At 46.0% G+C, this 13,252-nt stretch overlaps 1 protein-coding gene across 1 annotated transcript in view; it reads left to right on the top strand.

Moving 5' to 3' along the window:
- The first annotated feature begins 211 nt into the window (after positions 1-211).
- CDK5R2 (cyclin dependent kinase 5 regulatory subunit 2) overlaps positions 212-13,252 on the top strand; it is a 40,329-nt gene continuing 27,288 nt past the window's right edge. Inside the window, exon 1 of the mRNA XM_083441557.1 lies at positions 212-740. The gene's annotated coding sequence lies outside the window, so the exon portion shown is untranslated. The remainder of the gene's footprint in view (positions 741-13,252) is intronic.

The following is a 13,252-nucleotide window of genomic DNA, read 5'->3' as shown; positions in this document are numbered from 1 at the left end:
ATCAATGGGCTGGGTGGGGCCTCACCCTCTAATCCACCCTCTCATGTGGGTGCCTGCAGCTGCCTGCGGTCGGCCCCATCCCCAGCTCTTGGGTGCTGGGGCTTTCCAGCTGCAGCTTAATTACAGCCCAAGGGATGGAGAGTATGCAGAGGCAAGGTGGGGTGTTTGGAGGGGGTGGTCCACCGTGGCTGGGTTTGGGGCTTCTTGGCTCTCGTGGCCCAGAGATCCTTACAGTTTTGCCTGCCTGGAACAAGGTGGGATGCCACCCAGGCCCATCCATGCAGCCTAAGAGGTGCCAAGATATTGGCGCTCGCTGAACAAGAGCCAAAGAGCCAGCTTGGGAAGAATCGAGGCAAAACTCCTAGGCCTGACTAGAGATTTGTATGAACTCTGCAGATGATGAAGAACACCTCCCAGAATCGTGCAAGGGGGATCATTGGCAGGCAAGTTAACAAGGAGAGCGTTCTCTGATGGAGTGCTAGAGCTGAGGGCCAGACTGTTGTTGGTGTCCGTCTTTGGAGAAAATAGAGGAGTGCGCCTTTGGGAGTGAAGTCAGTCTGTTGGAAGCCTGCTGTGGCTGTACAGATCAAGACAGGGGAAACAAATACCTCACAGCTCCTGGTTGGGAAGAAAGGCAGCAAAGACATCAAATGAATAATATCAGTAACAATAATAATGGCATGTGGAAGTCTGCAGGCCACCTGGGACATACTCCTGCATGGCACAGATGGATGGAGCAGGTAAGACCAGTTGAACCAATGAGACCTACACAAAAGTAAATATATATGCATCTTTATCTTGAAAGGCCCACTAAACTGGGCTATGCATATCTTTATTATTTATATATTTATTGAATTTTTATACCACCCTTCGTCCAAAGATCTCAGGGCAGTTCACGGCATAAAAATACACCATAAAAACCACAAAGTACATAATAATAGCAAAAACAAAGCAACCAATAACCCCTTCCCCCAAACATATTTAAAAGGTTAATCTAACAGGGTCTAGAGACAGATGATTCCATCTCTGATGGCATTATTCTCATAGGCTTTGCATAAGAGTATAGTAAGCTGCTTTTTACCAGAGTTTTTGGTGTACGTATCCAGCTCAGTCTTGTCTGTACTGATGGGCAACAGCACTACAGGGTATCAGATAAGAGTCTTGCCCACCTTTACCAGAAAATGTCAGGGAATAAACCCGGGACCTTCCCAGGCCCAGACCAAAACATTCTGCTGCCTGAGGTGGAGCAGCAAGTTGCACACCTCCTCCCAAATCAAAGTGCATAGTACCCAAGCCTGATCATACATCTTTTTCACATCTGAGATAACAAATTCTACAAATGACTGCCTGGGAGTAAAAATGAAACAAAAATACTTTGGGTGTATGGGGTAAACCAGCAATCTGCTGCCCTTTCATGACACCTAACATCAGTAAGCTAGTAGTCTGCTATCAGGACATTTACATGTGGATCCAAAATCGCAGGTGCAGTGTAGGGCTGCAATGTCAGGTCAATTATTACTTAATAAGACAAATCAGCTTTAAACATTTACCCACAGACTTTCAAAATGTAGTTGAATAGCAGATCTGAATTCTTTTTAAATGACATAAAAACAAAAGACTTAAAACAAAAATCGAGGTGGCAAGCTTCATCTTGAAAAAGACAAATTCCAAATTCTGTATGAGAGAGAAGGCTTATCAACACTTCCTCTTGTCCCGCTGCTTTCCCCCAAGGAATACTGCTCTTTAGCGCTCACTTGGAGCAAACAGCAATTTGGATGAAAGGCAGTATAGAATTTTAATAAACAACAACAACAACAATATTCCAATGTACAGGATGAGATAACTTTTCCACCTGCACAGAGCAACTTTCCTCCTCTCCTCAAGGGAGAAAGTGTGGTGCTTTGCATTGCATGCTGGGTTTGGATTCAAAACTCACCTGAGCTGCAGACTTAGTGGATGGGGGTTGCGGGGGGGGGGGGGGGGAGTTGGATGAGGCTTCAATTACCCTTTTGTAAAGCGGGCCTAGTAATTGCCTCCTTCTCCTTGTATGATAGGGATAATAATATAGTACTTCAAAGTGTGTGCAAATGCCAAGTACATGATTAATAGGAATAATAAAGTGCAAACAGGGCAGTTTGCTCTGAGCATGTGAGTGTTTGTGCTGCCCCCCAAACAACAGGCTCTTCCAGGTAGCCTTGGACCAAGCCTTGCATTGGGCTTGGAAGAGCCCAGCCCATTTCAGTTCCCCTGTACTGCAGGGCTGGCAGAAAACAGGTTGGAACTGGCCAGGGAGGAATCCTCTTTGATGGTGAATGTCCTGCTGCTCTGAGCTTCTGAGAGCTCAGCCCAATTCTGTGCTGGGTGAGGGGATGGGGGGGGGCCCAGTGGGCCAGGCTCTGAAAACACACAGAAAGCTGGAAAAGATGGACCCTGTGACTTCCTTCTCTTTGAAGCATCCAGCATCTCGGATGCTTTTTGCCTTTTCCAGGATATTCCTCTTCTGCTTTGCTCCTGCCCAACTGAAATAGTATTTGTAATTCCTCATTCTGAAACCTGGCTGGAGGTCAATGCAAGTTGAGATGTCTTGAGGATGTTATGAGCCATAGGCTGGCAGAGGCAACCTTGATTCCTGGCAAGTTCTATTTTTACTTGTGCATTGCCAGTATAACATAGTGGATGAGAGTGTAGGCCTTGAGCTGGACAATTGATGGTTCAACTATTGTCTCAGCCAGAGACTCACTAGGTCACCTTAAGCAAGCCATTCTTTTCTTGGCCCTCATCTGCTGAATGGAACACTAATACTGGGCTGCCTTTCAGGGTTGTTGACCTTTCAGAATTGTTGACTAGGCCCCTCCAACTCTATGATTCTCACTGCTTAAGCCAGGTGTGGGGAACCTGTGACCCACCAGATGTTGAGCACCATTGGCCATAGTGGCTGGGGCTGATGGGAGATGGAGGACCACATGTTCTCCACCCCTGACGTAACTGAAAACTACTGCAGCAAGACCATGCTGCACTGTAGCAACCTGAAAGCTACTTCCACTGTTGGAGACAGTATGCTTCTGATTGCCAATTACTGGAACCCACAGGAGGGAAGAGTGCTGCTTGAATCCTGCTTGGGTGCTTCCTGCAGGCATCTGACTGGCACTGTAAGGAAAAGATGCTGGACTAAGTGGGCCACTGCCTTATCCTGCTGGATCTTCTTATGTTCTTAGCTTGGGGTTTATGGCCCCAATCAGAATTTTTCTTTTTCTTTTTAAAGGACCAGCTCAATTCATTGGTTGATAAGAATATTGACTTACTTTATTCAATTACTAAAACGTGAGAGCATTTCCATACTGGTGGTTAGTGTCATTCAGTGCTGATTTGAGGTGCCTATAAAGCATATCCGACCTGCCCTGCTTGTGTTTTATGTATGTCTTTATTTGTATTTATAGCCAGCCTGTCCCAGGGCAGGTTAACAACAACTGTATATCAGGAGATGTAAAACATCTGACCTGCATCTGAAAGGCGTTGTCTGTGGTATGGGCACATTCTTAATGCATTGAACATTTTACTGGGTTGAATATTTCTCCATGGCAAATTAGTTGTTTAACCTTTTAAAAAAAGGGGGGGGGAGGGAATAAAGCAATCCACCCCCTAACATTATTTACTGTTGTTGTTATCATCAGCATCTTCATCCGTATCATTATTAATTAATTAACTAACCCCCTTTTACATTCATCTCAAGGTGATTTATATGTCCACACTGAGGAACACCAGATTGCTCCAGAAACAAATAAGTGCTGTATTGAGTAGATTTGGTGTGCTGAAGTTGTCAGTGGTCTCTCTGTGCAAGTCTCTGCCAAGGCATGATTTGGATGCATGATTTGGGTTGACTATGGCAGGACAGATAAACCCAATTAGAAACCCAGTTACTGAGAAGGAATCAGGACATGAAAAACTGGTTTTCTGATGCAGAGAAGAGTAACAGAGCTCAGAGACTCAACAGACCTTGGATGCTGTCTGAACATATTATCTGACCCTGATTCTGTGTCTTGAATTGCACCTTGATCAGAGGACATAGAAAAGGGTAACCTAAATGCCACCACCACCACCCCACAAAAACCCCTCAACTTCCATCTGCATATCAAGTTGCTGTTAAAAGGACAAAATTGGAACAGGTTTTTTCCGTCCTTGCTTTGGTCAACTGGTAACATTATGAGCAACAGCTGGAAAGCTCACCATTGTTATTTACTGGGGTGAGTGTCCCCTTGTGGTCCCTTCCAACTCTAGAAGTTCTATGATTCTATAATTTGTTTGCAGTAAGGTTAGACAATGTTGCATCAAGCAAAATGTTATCCCACACTTCCAGTGTGTTTCCCCATCGCTTTCCTTACTGCAAAAGTCCAGTCTTTGTGGGAGGTGGGTTTGTTGCACAAGACCTCCAGAACGGACCACTGGGCCTCCATTTACTGGCAGCGCAACTCTCCAGGGGTCCAGACAGGAGTCTCTTCCAGCCCCATGTGGAGATGACAGGGACTGAACCTGAGCCCACTGAGCTGCAGTCATTGGGTGGTGTAGGCAGGATTGAGAAGAAGTGTACCATGGTTACCCTATTCTGTAGCTCGCTCGTAGCAGAACCCATGCCAGTAGAGGTTGGTGTGGCTCGACCACTGATCTGCCCCAGGTTGGTTGGCTCTTACCTTGCTTTGGGAGCTGAGGTGAGCTGCGGTTTGATGATCCAGCACATTCCCAGCTGCCGCTTGGGCGAGGCCAGATGCCCAAGAACGATGCCATGTCTAGCCAGGCTGCAAACAACCAAACTCCGGCAGGCCATAACTCTGTAATTACTGCAACATAGACAGTGGGGCTGGGGTGGGGGGGGAGAACAATTCAAACCTGCGTATATAAACACTGCTGTGCTATCTTCTCCCTGGCATCACCCTCGGGCTCAAAGAAAGCTCTAATTTTAGGGCTTAAGAGTGGGGGTGGTTGTTATTGAAAGGGCTGTGGCCAAACAGAGCTTTCATCTCGGCTGGCTGAGGAAGAGCACATGGGGTTTCAGGATGGGTGACTGGCTGCTGGGAGCCCTTCTCTCACATGCAAGGACAGCTCCGGATCTGGGGGTGACGAAGCCTTGTCCTTTGAAGCCTGCATTTCCCTGGCACTCCACCCCGTACCATCCTATCATTGCACTGCTGATCAGACATTTCCATTGGGTGGGGGTGGGGTTGCACAAGAGAATCTGACCCAACTGCTAACTCTGGCAAAGGACCTCGGAGGTCTCAGCAACAGAAAATCATGGCTTCCTCCAACTCCCCCAAATGGTTGTTAGATTAGCTTCCCTGGCAGGATTCTGACCCCTAAGAGATGCTCATTGGTGTTCTGCGAAAAGCTTCTGTAGGAGATGGTTCCAAAGCTTCCAGGGCTAAGGAGATGAGTTTGCCGGAGGGCCCCTTCTTGCCTCAGCTTCAACCAATTCCTTCTCCTCCCTGTTTTTGGTTGACCTTTGGAAATATTGAATCTCCCTCTTCTTTTGCACAGCTTCATAGAATCACAGAGTTGTAGAGTGGAAAGGTACCCAAAGGGCCTTGAAGCAAACCACCTGCAATGCAGGAATCACAGCTTGAAACCTGGTGTTTTGTGCTTTCCTTGAAACTTTATGTCCATCACATCTTGTTTTCTCTGTTGATCTTTTCTAAAAATGTTGGGTGTGAGGCAGATACTTGGGTTTGGGGTTGTTGTTGTTTTGTATCGCTGTATGAAATGTCGATCAACAAGGCAGATACTGGATGCACAGAGGGAAGAGAAACAGGCTTAGATGTGGCAACTGGATCTAAACAAATCTGCTCTAATATTTGTGGGTTCTTGATGTCTGCTTGCTAATCCCCCTGAAATTCTTTACAAATTGGGAACCCTGTGGGTGTGGGTGTGGTTGTTAATAATTGTGAGCCATATCCGTGGACTGTTGTAACATAGTCTTCCCTGATTTCCAATGCTTTGTGTAACATCTGCTAGGGACCTTTCTCAAAAGCAAGGCATAAGAGCATAAGAAGGACCAACCAGATACCTCTGGAAAGTCCTCAGTCTGGACCTGAGCACAGCAGCACACTCCCCACTTGTGCTTTCCAGCAACTAGTGTTTCAGATTCATACTGACTATGATACTGGATACACAGCCATCATGACTAATAGCCATCGAGTGCCATATCCTCCATGAATATTTCTAATTCCCTTTTAAGATGCTGACTGTTATCGTGTCTTGATAAAGTGAATTCCATAGGTTTATGTGCTGAATCTCTCACCATCCAGCTTCATCGGATGGCTTCAGGTTCAAGTATTATGAGAGAGGGTGAAAAATGTCTCTGTCCACTTTGCCTACATTGTGCATAATTTCATAACCTCCACCAAGAGCAGGAAACTTTTTTCAGCCCAAATGCCACATTCTATCATGGTCAGCCTTCTGGGGGGGCCACCTACCTGGGGTTGGTTGGGCCAGAGGCAGAAATAATGTTTAAAAAAATGGACGACACAACATATGTGACTCTTGCCTTTATACATTCAATCACCAGGGTACATTCAATCCATGCCAAATCCAGAGGTTTATACGCACACATTTTTCCATTCAAGCAAGCAAGAGACGTTATTGCAGTTGAAGGACGTATTCCAGCCAGGCAAAAGAGGAGGAGGTGGAGCAGGGCCAGGAAGTGGCATGGGAAGGCTCTCAAGGGCCAGTTAGAAAGGTCTGGAGGGCCACTTTGGCTCCTGGACCTGGGCTTCCTGTTCCCTGATCCTTCCTCATTTGCCTGCCTATTTCCTAAATTTAAAAGCCCCAAATGTTGTAGGATTTCCTCGTGGAGGAGTCACTTCAGTCCCTGATCATTTTGGTTGTTCCTTTCTGGTGGATCTTGACCAAAATTCATATCTTAGATACATTTATATAGCACCTTTTCCTCCAAGGATCTCAAAAGGGTGTACATGATATTACCCCCCCCCCATTTATTCCTCACCACAACCCTGTGAGGTAGACAGTGACTGGCCCAAGGTCACCCAGTGTGGTTCATGGCTAAGTAGGGATTTGAACTCTGATCTCCCGGGTCCTAGTCTAACACTCTAACCACTACACCACACTGACTCCCCACTGTGCTAGTTTCTGAGTTCTCTGTAGCTCTTCATCAGGCTAGATGGTAAAACTGAGCAACAGGAGCGCAGGCAGAAGAAATAAAGAAGAAATAATGGCTGGTATTGAAGCCAGGAAAGTCTGCCTCTGATCCCAGTCTTAAGTTGAATGCAGGAGGAGGCAGCAAGCATTCAAGTGAACCTCTGCAAATGAATGGAACAGCAACCCCAAGTCTACTTAAATGGAAGATGGTCCCACTGAAAATAATGGTGCTTACTTCCAAGTAGGTAATCAGAGTTAGGATCATGCCATTGGAAGCAGGAGACTTTTCAGCACAGTATCCACATGGATGGGAGACTAGCAATGGTGCCATTATGTCAAAACGTCTTCAGCAAAACTCAATAGCCTGGTGTTTTCACAAATGAAGGGATGAGGTCATAGAAGGCCAACTCTCCATTTGGAAAAGTGGGGAGAAGTTCTTCCCTTATCTCATTCTTGCGCTTCCCCCCAGCCCCCTGCGCTGGTCAAACTTTTCTCCCAGGTGCTGTTTTGCACCCTCCATCAGGCCTGTGGCATCTTGTATGTTTTTTCTTGTGTGCATAGCAATTATTCTTTTCTTTTTTTGACTCAGCTAGTAATTAAACTAAATATTTTTTTTTAACAGTATGGGCATTCAAGTGTAATGAATTGGCCCTAGCAACCACTAGAGGGAGACATTGGGCAAAGATCTGGACTACAGGCAAGAGGCATAGCTTTATTTTGTGTTTTCCAGGCATGCCAAGCAGCAAGCTTTAGGGACATAGGTCAACCGCTTTCTTCATCTCGCTTAGTATTGACTGCTGCTCTGGCTAGCAGTGATTCTACAGGGTTTCAGAAGTTTCACATCACTATCTACCTCATTCTATTTAATCTGAGGACCTTCTGCATGACCTCTGCCACTAAACTATGGTCCTTTCCCAAGTTCCTCCATACACTCCAAATATTCATAAAAGAGAAGATAACAGGTACACTTAGTAATAGGAGAAAGCACATATTTTCATTAAATATATTGCCAAAGAAGATGGGTCCTAAAGGATTAGTAAGGTCCTGTTCTAAAAGAAAAGTACTGTGTTCAGAGTTTTCAGTCTGTGCACTAATACTCTGCAGAGCTAAAAAGTACCTACAGAAGTTGCATCAGGATATACCTAGACTGCAAGCCTATTGTTATAGGATTGGGATTGAGCTGGATGCCCCCTCGGGGTTCCTGCCAGCCCAGCAATATTATAGCTACAAGATCTGAGTCTGCAGAAGGGGTGTGTGTGTGTGTGTGTGTGTGAGAGAGAGAGAGAGAGAGAGAGAGAGAGAGAAAGAAAGAGAGAGGAAACAAAAAGACTGGGACTGAAGCTGGAAAGTGCACACAGAGGCCTGACATGTTCTCTGTGCAAAATCCAAAGCCATGCTGTTGGAACCTGTCCCCTTAGAAACCTAATGGGGGAGCAGAATCTGTTGATGTGTTAATGCCATGGACCCTTCCATCTTATGCTCAGTCTGTATATATGTGTAAATAAATCACACAGGCGCCACGAGTCTCCAGGGACCATCATTTCATTCCAGTCTCCAGAGGCCATTCAAACCCAAGGGGTGTGCTGCTGAGACCCTTGAAACCTCTCACTTTGTAGGTTTTGTACCACTTTAACAACCATGGCTCCCTCCCCCTAATAATTTTGGGGATGCAATTTGATACAGTGCTGATAATTTTCTCTCCCTGAACTCTGCCCCATAGCTCCCCAGGCCTGCACTTCTAAAGGTTCTCTGGCAAAAGCCGGGTGAATGACTATTAGATCAGTCTGAGGCTGTTGTGTAAATATGTCCTAACATTCTGCCCAAACCAAAGTCTTATAGTGCTTTTAGAAGACGCCCAGGTCTGGGCAAACCTCAGGAGCCAAGGAATTCTAAAACTGGGGAGAAACCACCAAGAATGTCACTCTGTGTGTCCTTGTTTGCCTAATATGTTACACAAATGCTGTGCTTAACCGCTTTAAGATAGGAGTGGGCAACCATTTTTCTGCTAAAGGTCTCATTCTCTTAGAGATAGCCTGCCAGAGGCCACATGCATGACGAGAGCTGATCTTTCTGAAGGATCTGATCAACAGTGTTCCACACCAATCATCCACGCACAAAAGGGATGCCATTTTGAGATCTTTCAGAAATGTGGGTTGTGGATCAAAAGAGCTCTTTCTCTGCCCAAGTGCGGAGGGGATTTCCTTTAAAAGAATGGATCTGGCCAGATCTGTGCTTTCAACGTGCTTAGCTCTGCCTGCCTGGGTGGATATGTCTTTTAGTATGTATGTATGTATGTATGTATGTATGTAATGCAATGTATGTCTTTTCTTACATTTATATCCCACCTTTCTTCCATGATGAAATCGAAGGCTGTGTACCTGTTGGTTCTCAGGTGGTCACCCATCCAAGCACTGACCACACCACACCCAAACCCTGCTTAGATTCAGCAAGGTGGCAGCCTCCTGTAAGTGCGTCCAGATTGATATTTTGAAAGCACACATCTTACTCTCAGCTTTGCAGCCCAATGGCCACATTATTTATTTCACACTTTTTAAATAAGAAAAGAGGGGGGCACTTAAACTGGGTACTTTTATACTGAAGGGGAAAAGCAGCCATGTGACCCCAGTCTGGAATCTGCTTCCAGTGTGTCTCATGACCAAATCTTTGCTCTGCTGACTATTTCCCTTGTTTGCAACCAGCAATGTGCATTTGATTATAGCAAGAAATGAGTACAGAGTCACAATCTAGATCAGGAACATGTTCTGAATAGGGACTACATGGCTTCTTCACCTCCTCCACCACCACCTCTTCCTTCTCCTCTAAATAAGTGACCAGCTTAAGCTTGCTTTTTGAAATAACCAAACTTGTAATTTGGCTGTAAAAATATTTTAGAATTTCGTCAGCTATGCCTAGAAGACAACAGGAGGTCGGAGAGTGCAGATGCTGAAAGAATGGCGTAATGTGCTTCTAGCAATCAGGCCCTCCTCAAAGGTTGGCTGCTGGATCCTATCTCAGCAAGTGTTTCTCAGCAGTCCCCCAGGGCATCCCCACACAGAGCGTATTGCAGTTGACTAGCTTCAAGGTTATGAACTGCGTTATGATGGTCTCCAGAGACCAAATTTGAAAGCAAAGACTGTAGCCTTCTCTTAAAGCATTTCCATCAGTCCAAAGGGTGGAGAACCTGTAGCCCTCTGGAAGTTGTAGAGATACAATTTCCACCATCTCTCACTATTGGCTGTGCTGCTTGGCTGAGGATTGGAGGGGAGCTGGGACGATTTCCCCATTCCTGTATCAGACCAATTCCCTGTAACTCTGAAATGGATCGTGACAATTTTTCAAGAGTTCTCCTCTGGCAAATAGATTTGAGTCTGGATTCCATTTGTGTGTATGTTTTGGGGATGAGTGTTGTGGGGCAGAGAGAGGGCGGGTAGAGACGGCAAGAGTGAACAGAAAGAAACAGCCTTGGCCTGTAGATTCCCTTGTAATCAAAAGCAGGTGACCCTGCCAAGGGAGAAATGCCCTTTTTTCTCCTGCCATTTTGTGGCTGCCTAAGTACAGGCTTCGTCACTTGCACAGCCCGGCTTGAGTTGGGTGCTTTTGCCAGCACCGCGTGTGCCTTGCACAGCTGGTTTAAACAGCAGCAGCTGTGTGAAGCGGTGACATGTGGCACCCTCCCCACCACGACCCCAAACCACACTCCCACACATTGGGGAGAGAAGGAGAGAGAGGCAGGCACAGAACGAGGAGGGGGGGTGTACAGGAGCATTTCCCCAGCAGACCAAGGCAGCTCTCCCTGGGGGAGGGAGGGATCCACAAACAGAACAAAACAAAAAACCTTGATGAGGCTAAGAAAAGGGGGGAATAAAGGGGTTGTTGGATGCGTCACCTTGATCTAACCGATGTGGCCTCATTGTCCCCAGATCCTCTCCCACAAGTTTGGAAGGATTTCAATGTTTGCGAGCCTTGCTGTGTGACTGGGTCACACTTTGTTTGCTGATTTCCATCCTGTCCAAGTTGCCTCTTAGTCTGTGCATTCACAGAGATTATACTACCTCTGACCATTTATTGAGCATTTGTCTTGATCTGTTTGTGAGGGGAGGTTGTAAGACAACGAGAATCGTCCTGGTTTGCTCGTTGAGTATTTCTACATTTCCTTTTTTGTTTCTGTGTTGACAAGCCCCCTGTCCATCATTCGTTCATGCCACACTTTCTTAACCACAAAAGGCCTGTTTCTTTCAAAAAGTAGATTTCTTGCACTAAGGCGGCAAAGCTAAATTCCCTGCTACGTGCTTGAATCACCACAAAACATGGACAGTCTGGAGGCACTGAAAGGTAGGTCTGTTACCTATCGCTTACAGAAAAAAGGTCACACCCTCCCCTTGCTTCTGGGATCTTGGGATACATAGAGGAAAAGGTAGGACACAGAGAAGTTGGGGCAGGAGAGCTATAGGTAAAGCTTTTTAAAGAAAGATATAGGCAGAGTATGAATTTAAGAGCAGCCAGGGAATCTTGACATGATTGTAGGAGCGGGCAAATTCTCCCAGAACCCAGGAGGATTCCCTGAGGCGTTGGGTGGTGATGAAACCAGAAGACCCCTTATCTTGTCCCTTGCCTTTAAAACAACAACAAAACAGTCTTCCTCAGTGGCAGGCAATGGCTAATTACATGTACTGCTGGTGAGAAATTGCTGCTATTTCTCCTGTACCCTTCAGTATCTTTCCATACCAAAACCATTTTTGTTTGTTGGTCTTTAGTTGTACAACGCTGGTGGTGCTGTTAACTCTTGTTGGCAGTCTGTACATGATCCAGGCACTGACTCTAGAAGTGGTTGTATATGATGCATCGGGGTGGGGGTGGGGGACATTTCTTAGCTTGAGGGACACATTCCCTGGTGGGCGACTGTCTGGGGGCCACATGCTGGAGGGCTGACATGGCCAGAGGCAAAAATGGGCAGAGCAGTGGTTCTTACCTTTGCACAGGAGACAACTTTATGGCCAGGCAAAAGTCGGAGGTTTCTATACACCTCTCCTGCATGCAACTCTCTGTTGTTGTTGTTGTTGTTGTTGTTGTTGTTGTTATGTTGCTTACTACAAAAAATTCTCTCAGTGACTTACTTTTTTAAAATAAAATACACAAAATATTTAAAACACATTACTAATAATAGAAAAAGGGCACATCCCACAGCACCCAACTATCACCTATCCATTCTCTATTCAGGCAAGCCAGATGCATTGTCACAGATCAAGGATAGTTTCCAGCAAGGCAAAAACACTTTAGAAGGGAGCAGAGTAGCAGCAGTGAGGGATATGTGATCACTGAATGGCCCTTGGCTAGCTGACCAGCTAGCTATGGAGTTGCCTATATACCCAAAGTAGTGGGGTTGCGATCCAATCTGTGATCTTGAACGGTCATCTGCAAAGCTTCCTTCCTTTCCACATCTAACATGGATGTAACTAAGATGCGGAAGTGGGGTAGGAAATCCAAAAGGCAGCTAGGAAGTCTTTGCAGGAGAACTCTAAAAAGACCAGTCCCAGGCTTCCATGCACACATCTGGTCAACAGGTGCTGGGAGCAAGCTGGAGTGTGAGTGCCCTCTGGTGGACTGAGCACGTAAGTACAGAAACATATACATTGACTGAAGGGACCACATTTGAGGCTTTGATAAAACACAACACCAGTGCAGATGGGATGCTGCTCCATGGGAAGATGGGAATTACCTCCCTGCATACAGAGAGCAAACATGTCAGGAGGCCTAGATGTCATGAAAGTTTTCTATGTGTAGGGTTTGGGGGCTTTATGAGGCAGAGGGATGGAGCATCCCAACATGCAAGCCCTCCAACATCTGAGCTTGAAATGGTATTAGCCATGTTGGATTATACCAGGGGCCTCCTGTTTCTCAGAGTGGCCACCCTGATGCCCATAGGAAGCTCACAAGCAGGACCAGGACGCAATAGCTCTCTACCTACTTGTGTTTCCCAGAAATGCTGCCTCTGATCACGTAGGCAGTTATACAGTCATCACTGCTAGCAGCCATTTAGGTAGCATCCTAAATTTCTGGAGCTCATCCTCTCTCATTTTGGAGAGATGAGGTGGTGTGGTTTGTGGGTAAC

This window comes from Podarcis tiliguerta, assembly GCF_965153285.1.
Source record: "Podarcis tiliguerta genome assembly, chromosome: 1".
NCBI classification, from domain to species: domain Eukaryota; kingdom Metazoa; phylum Chordata; class Lepidosauria; order Squamata; family Lacertidae; genus Podarcis; species Podarcis tiliguerta.
The sequence above is the reverse complement of the archived record's forward strand: the minus strand, read 5'-3'. Positions and strand labels throughout refer to the sequence as shown.